The 7,506-nt window shown below is 42.9% G+C and overlaps 1 pseudogene; it reads right to left on the bottom strand.

Annotated features, from left to right (window-relative positions):
* Positions 1–2,942: 2,942 nt before the first annotated feature.
* Positions 2,943–3,618, bottom strand: LOC126498993 (nascent polypeptide-associated complex subunit alpha-like; annotated as a pseudogene).
* Positions 3,619–7,506: the final 3,888 nt, after the last annotated feature.

The raw sequence follows: 7,506 nt of genomic DNA, 5'->3' as shown, positions 1-7,506 counted from the left end.
GAGAGAGAGAGAGAGAGAGAGAGAGAGAGAGAGAGAGAGAGAGAGAGCCCAGTAAATAAGAGCATTGGCTTTTCTTCCAGAGGACCCAGGTTTAAGTCCCAACAATCATATGGCAGATGACAATTGTCTGTAACTCCAGTTCCAGAGGATCTGACACCCTCACACAGAGATACATACAGGTGAAATACCAATGCACATGAAATAAAAATAAATAAATTTGAGAAAAATAGAAATTAAAGCACTAAGATCACAAAATAGAAAAAATTAGGGGCACAGTCATTTTGAATGAGGGAACCATCGTAGACAAATTCATTTCTAACCAATATCGCTATTAATAAAAGAAGCATAAATTGCAATAAACTAGAGTTTTTACATGTCAAAGTATCAACTAAAAATAGCTCAAATTTAATTCTTGCTAAATTCAGTCCTTAAAATATTCGAAGCTGGGCTTCGTGGCTCACACGTAAATCATAGCACTCAAGAGGCCGAGGCAGCATGATTGACAGGAGTCTGAGGCCAGCCTTGGACCAGTGGCAAATCCCAGGCTATTGTGTGAGATCAGTGTCCAAAACTCTGACTTCAATATCCTTAAAACTTCTTAACTTTTCAAAAATGGAGCAAAGTTGCTTTATGTTACTTACAATAGTAAATTGTGGAGTAGTCAATAATCCCCCTGTGGGCGAGTCCTCCCATTAATAATGGTAGTGGTGCTTGAGGAGTTCTGTCACGGTCTCCATGGTTATGTGGGAGTAGTGGTACGCACAGGTGAAGATGTGCATAGCGTGTATTCAGCCATGGACTCGACAGCCAGAGCCACCTAACTGAAAACTGAAGAGGAGAGATTGACATATAAGAGTGTCACTGACGCTTTTAATAACAAAACAAATTTACGGGCTCAGGGTGTAGCTTAGTTATGTTAGCGTGCTTGCTCAGCCTGTGGATCGTCCTGAGTGTGATTCCCAGCATGGTACAGACTGGTCATAGTGGTTCAAGTTTGTCATCCCAGCCCTCTGGAAGTAGAGATGGTGATGGATACAAACTTGAGGCCAGCGTGATCTACACAGCCTGATCTGGGGCATTCAAGGATGCCTAGGGTAACCCTATCCCAAAAACCTGCAGGGGGCAGAGGGAGGAAAACTATGCCTCTCCCCACTCTCAGCCACCCTTGCTTTTGGACTTGTGGGAGAAAGGGGCTCGGTACACATCCCAAGCTTTCTTTGTGTTCTCGGCAATGCAGCTGTCTCAGCCTGGGGGGATAGACTAATAGGCTGTACCCCCATGACCAGCTTTCATAATTTTTCTCTATGATTTGGTTGGCTGCTTTGGTTTTTGGTTTTGATGTTGGATTAAGGGTTTTTCTTTTCGTTCCATTTTTAGGACTCATTAAATGTTTCTGTGATAAATTTTCATTTTTCTTATAGTTTTGGAAACTGTTATTTAGACCAAGAGGTATAGCTTAGTGGTAGAGTCCTTGCCTAGCATGCCGAGATTCAATCCCCAGAAGGGCAAACATACAAATAAACAAATAGACAGAACTTTAGCATGGGCATAGGCTTCATCATGAGGACTCTGTGTTATTAGAAGGGGTAACGCAGGGACTGGGAAAGCCGAACTACGTCTTGATCTTCATCCTGATAGATTGTCCTGTTGAGCTCTATCTTGTCCTTTAATTACAGCTCTCTGTGGGAAGCAGCTAGCTAGGCAGAAAGTAGAAAGGAATTGCTGAGTAAAGGTGAATTAGAGAGCTCTGAAACTTTCTCAAATCTTCCCACAGAAAACTTTGGGGAGACTGAAAGATATGACTTCATATCCTTCTGAATCCATAAATGCCATTATGATGGAGGGTTCTTTGTCTCTTGAGGCAAAGGGGAGGCCAATCACATGCTGTATTCTCGTGACAATTGCAAAGCCCGTAAGTGCAGCTTTTGACCGAGGTCCTGGGACATTCGGCTTGTTAAAGTTTCTTTCTTTAATTTTACACACAATGCCAGGATAATGCACAAACACTGCAATATTATTTATATTAACATTTAATATTAATTATATATATTATTTATTATAAGGTAAGTTTGAGAAATAAAACGTTGCTGGGCTGTGGTGGCGTACGCCTTTAATCCCAGAGGCAGGCGGATCTCTGTGAGTTTGAAGACAGTCTGGTCTACAAGAGCTAGTTCCAGGACAGGCTCAAAAGCTACAGAGAAACCCTGTCTTGAAAAACCAAAACCAAGAGAGAGAGAATGTCACACAATAGAAGAATAATTTTTTGCAATGTGAAACAGTCGCTGTATAGAATGTTACACTGTCATTTAAAGTGAAGTAAATTTCCTGGGTGGGCATGGAGGAGGGAGGAAACGGAAGGTGGAGGGAGAAGGAGGAGAAAAGAGGTGGAAAGAAAGTAGAATTTGCAGCAACTGCCACCATCTATTGTAGGGCTGTTCCCCAGAGCTGACCTGCCTGTTCAGAGAGGGTGTCACTGTACTGGACTACCTGTGCTGACCACAGCAGGCCACCGTATGTTCTAATGCTTGAGTGGGGTCAGCGAGTAAAGGCAATTGCCATTCACAGCCTAGGCACCCCGAGCTGGAGCCTACAGGATGGAAGGAAAGAACCAACTTCCTTATGTTGTCCTTTTGGCTTCACATATTCTGTTCTACAGGGGGTTTGTTTTGTTTTATTTTTTTTTCTTGGCTTTTCAAGACAGGGTTTCTCTGTAGCTTTGGAGCCTGTCCTGGAACTAGCCCTTGTAGACCACAGTGTGGCCTCAAACTCACAGAGATCTGTCTGCCTCTGCCTCCTGAGTTGGGATTAAAGATGTGCACCACCGCCACCCCACTTATCTGTAATAAAATATTAAATATTTACGGGTCAAATGTCAATCTACTAAAGAGGACCCATTTCTGAAAAGCAGACTACTATCCCCAAACCACTGCTTACCTGTGATCTCAGCACATGGGGGTAGCCAAGGACTGAGGATCATTACTGTTGTTTTTCAGGGCTTGGACTGCCTTTGCTCTGGACACATTAGCCTCTGACTTGACCAATTCTATGTCCTTAACTTCCACACCTGTCTCATCAACCTCTTCCTCCTCACTCTCCTCTTGTACTGTCGGAGTCTGAGTATTTTCTTGAATGTTTGAAACAGCTTCACCTTGAACTTTGAACTTCTCAGCAGCTGCTTGTGCTTGCTGAGACAAATCTTCAATCTTGGCTTCTCCAAATACTATGTAGGTGTCTGAAGCCGGGCTCTTGTAGACGTCTGGTTTGGTGATGACGAAGAGGATATTTTTAGATTTCTGGATAGTGACTCTAGTAACCCATGTAACCTGTAACCTGCCGAAGACCCGGCTTGGACATAGCCTTCCGTGCTTTCTTTTCACTCCGGCTCTGCTTTGCTTTACTGACTGGTTCTTCATCAATTTCAGCTGCTGCCGCCAGCTGGGCTTGTTGTGTGGCTGTCTGTGTGGAGTCTTGTTCCTCGAGCTCTGGTACTGATCCATCGCTGTCAGATTCTGTTCCCGACCCTGTCTCAGCCTGGGGCTGCAGCAGCTCCTGTTCTGTGGCAGGGACGGTTTCTGTGGCTTCGCCAGGCATTTTGTGCAGAGGATGGGGAACCAAGATGGCGGCCTAGCTCTAACTTCTTATTGGCTAACTCTTATATCTTAATTTAACCCATCTCCATTAATCTGTGCACCACCACGAGGCTGTGGCCTACCAGCAAAGTTTCAGCATGTCTGTCTACAGTGGCTCCATGACTTCTCTCTGACTATACCCTTCTTTCTCCTAGCATTCAGTTTAGTTTTCCCTGCCTACATAACTTCTGTCCTGCTATAGGTCCAAAGTAGGTTTGTTATTGATTAATGGTAATTAAAGCATACAGAGGGAAATTCCACATCATTTTGCTCTTTGAAAGAGGCTTGCATTTGAAGCATGGGGGGCGGGGGGGGGGGCTGGAACTTGTTATAATAGTCTAGGCTAGCCTTGAACTCATGACCCTCTTGCCCCTGCTCCCCAAGTGTTATAATGACAGGCATAAGCCACCTCATCCTGCATAAATTGCTTTTCTGACAGTGGAGGGCTCCGTTACCACAGCTTTGATCCGAATTATTTTGTTTGACTGTTCACTGGCTTATTTATTTTAGAGTTCGACTCTCACTATGTTGACCAAACTGGCCTTGAACTTTTGGGATCAATTGATTCTCTTGTCATAGGCATCTTCCGTCTCCCATGCCACCATACTCAACCTGATCCTTCATCTTCATTGTTTTTTCTTTTGTTTGTTTGTTTCAAGACAAGGTTTCTCTGTATAGTCCTGGCTGTCCTGGAACTCACTCTGTAGACCAGGCTAGCCCCTCACTCACAGAGCTCCACCTGCTCCTCCCTCCTGAGTGCTGGAATTAAAGATGTGCATCACCACCACCAGTCTTGACTCTTCTTATACAGTATCTTTTATTCAGTTATTTCTCGGAGCTCTGAGATGACTCTGTCTATGCTTCTCCACTAGAGGAGCTGAATGTATTCAAAATATTCCCTACCCGGTGAAAAGTAAGACAGCAGGATTTGTTTCCCATGGCCTTGTGATTAAGGAAAAGAAAAAGAAACATATCTTTGTTTGCCTTGTCAAAACCTTTATGAAAGTAGACAACACAAAGGTGATATGTTGACATTCAGAGCTGACTGTTTACTGGATCTCTTGGAAGCAGATGGTGTGTTTGTTCATTTCCCTTCAGAAGAAATTGTAAGCATTACTTAAGGCCTCCCATTTATCAAGGACTTGCTACAGGGATACTCTTTTCTGTGTGTGTGTGTGTGTGTGTGTGTGTGTGTGTGTGTGTGTGTGTGTGTGTATCAGAGGATAACTTTCTGTAGTCTCTTTTCTTCTTCCATCCTTGGGTTCAGGGGCCAACTAAGGTCATCAGCCTGGCAAGACAAGTCCTTTTACCCATGATCCATTTTGCTATGTCACCTCACTTTGCCTGACTTTTTTTTTTTTTTTGAGACAGTGTCTCTTGTATTCCAGACTGGTTTCGAACTTCCTTTGTAGCTAAGGATTACCATGAATTTTGGATCTTGCCTCACTCCATCCCAGCCATGTTTTATTTAATTTTTTTGAGAGAGATTTTCCTATGTCGTTCAAGTTTTACTCAAACCCACAGCAATCATCCTGCCTCAGTCCTCCAAGGGCTGGGATTACAAGAATACACTACCATACTTACCTGTCTCAAGTATGCCCTGATACATACATCTCATTTAATCTCCAAAAGATTTGTGCAGGAATGGGTTTTATTTTTCATTTATAGGTCAGGATTGTCAGTTTGACATGACTCTACATCTACCAGCTTCAAAACTTCCTAGGCTCATACATTAAAAAGGGAAATGCCTAGAAAGACTTTGAACAAATTTGTTTGACATTATGGGCATTGAAAATCAAAGCGTTCTGATTCCCAAACAACGTAAACCCCAATCAGTGATGAAAAATGCTTGTTCTAGCTGGGTGGAGGTGGCGTACGCCTTTAATCCCAGCTCTCGGAAGGCAGAGGCAGACAGATCTCTGTGAGTTCGAGGCCAGCCTGGTCTACAAGAGCCAGAACAAGCTCTAAAATTACAGTGAAACCCTGTCTCGAAAAAAAAAAAACAAAAAGAAAAATGCTTGTTCTGAGTTATCTCTAAGAGCGAATGGGGAAAATGACATCTAAACAGTCCACACAGCTTTTTTTGCCTTGGCATCCGCCTGTGCCATGGTGTCTGTGGGGCTGGGAAGAAGATGCTAAAAATAACAAAGGCAAGTCTTGTTTAAAGCCTACCTTTGAGAATGTGTATTGTGATCAGATGAACACATGACCAAGTCTTCCCGAACAAGGCAACAATTTCTTCAGACATCCTTGTCTTGCCTAGGCCTCTTGAGTCCACTTCATTTTCGCTTGTAATACTGTTTCACCATAGCCTCGAGTGTCTGGCTCTTATGAATACTTCTCGAGAAGCAGCTAATTTATGGCATGCACATGTCGGAAATCCCCCAGAAGCCCTGGGATTTTTGGAAACTCAGAATATGTGCGTTCTTCTATCTCTTGCCAAGACACCCAGCCTTATGGTGATGCTGCCTTTATCCCAGTTACCTCCTGAAGGTCAAGAGCATCAACTCACATCGCTATTCATCAAAATTCTAGTGAAAAATGAGATGCCCATTGTATGTTGGGACTGATCATAACATTACCATTGCTACCACTAACTGCAAGTTTAGTATTGATACTAGACTGGACTGAAAAACGACAGAAAGTTGACCCTGTCCCCAGTGATAGAGCAAGGACAGGGTAGGGGTGTCCTACAAAGCAAATACTTTGCCACTAAGGCAACCAGGCCCAGCACCTTGCTCTCTTTTCTTTTCTAAGGGGGTTTTATTTTGTTTTCATTTTTGATATAGAGTTTTGGCTGTCCTGAATCTGTTTAGGTGCTTTGTAGACCAGGTTAGTCTCAAATTCACAGAGATCCACCTGCCTCTGCCTCCCAAGTGCTGGGATTAAAGGTGTGCGCCACTACATATGGCAGCTAACGTTAGTGTGCTTTCTTGTGAGCAGATTCCTACTCTGAAAATCTCCTCTAGTTCAGTTACTTGTATTTTATTTTGTTTATTATACCTTTAAGAAGGGGAGTGGGAAAATTATAGCTCAATTAAAATAAAAAAATAAATAAATTGATAAGGGAAAAAAAAAGAGTGTACCATATAACCAAGGCTGCTCTTGATCCTTCTGCCTACAGCTCCCAAGTTGGGACTTAGGGTGTATCCCAGCAAGTCCAGTTTATATTACAGCTTCCTTAGCTCTTCTCACCCATAATAGCTTATTATCAGTGAGAATCATCAGTTTAGAGTTGGAACTTGCTCTAACGCTGACTGAAATCATTGGTCTCACGCCAGGCGGTACCCTCGTTCCCACATCTGCTCTGTTTGGAGTTTTAGATAATGATCACCTGCATTCCCCATCCTCTGTAATTATGAAATACTTCAAGTCCTCCATACAAGTGAGAACCCGAGCAGAGATAAAAATTTAGCGTGCTTCTGAAGGATCCCAATGGCACGCTTTAATTACAAAGGTTAAACATCTGCAGATTCCCCAGAGCTACTTTTGAGATAGACCACTTGGCACTTGTGTTTATAAGGTAAATAGGTGTGCGGGTGGGATGTGGGGTGTCTAGGTATTTACATGAAGAGTCTTTGACTCCACAGATGAACCAGAAGAATCTAATCAAAATGGCTCTAAAATATGGTCAAGAGAAAGGAAGGAAAGAATTTGATTTTTTTTAAAAAAAATATATTTAACCTATTTTAACTTCGATTGCAGATTCAAGGTCAGAGACCAATTATAGAGTTCAAACTCCAGGATGTCATGCTTGGAGGTGCATATTTGTGCCTGGAATTCCTAAAGGAAAGGCCTGAGACAGGAGGACAGGGAGCTTAAGGCTACATAGCCAAACTCTGCCTCAAAACAACACACACACATACACACAGAGAGA

Source organism: Alexandromys fortis, unplaced genomic scaffold, assembly GCF_014885135.2.
Source record: "Alexandromys fortis isolate MF-2015 unplaced genomic scaffold, M_Fortis_MF-2015_v1.1 scaffold_14, whole genome shotgun sequence".
In the NCBI taxonomy this organism is placed as follows: Eukaryota; Metazoa; Chordata; class Mammalia; order Rodentia; family Cricetidae; genus Alexandromys; species Alexandromys fortis.
This window is presented reverse-complemented; position numbering and strand designations above follow the sequence as displayed.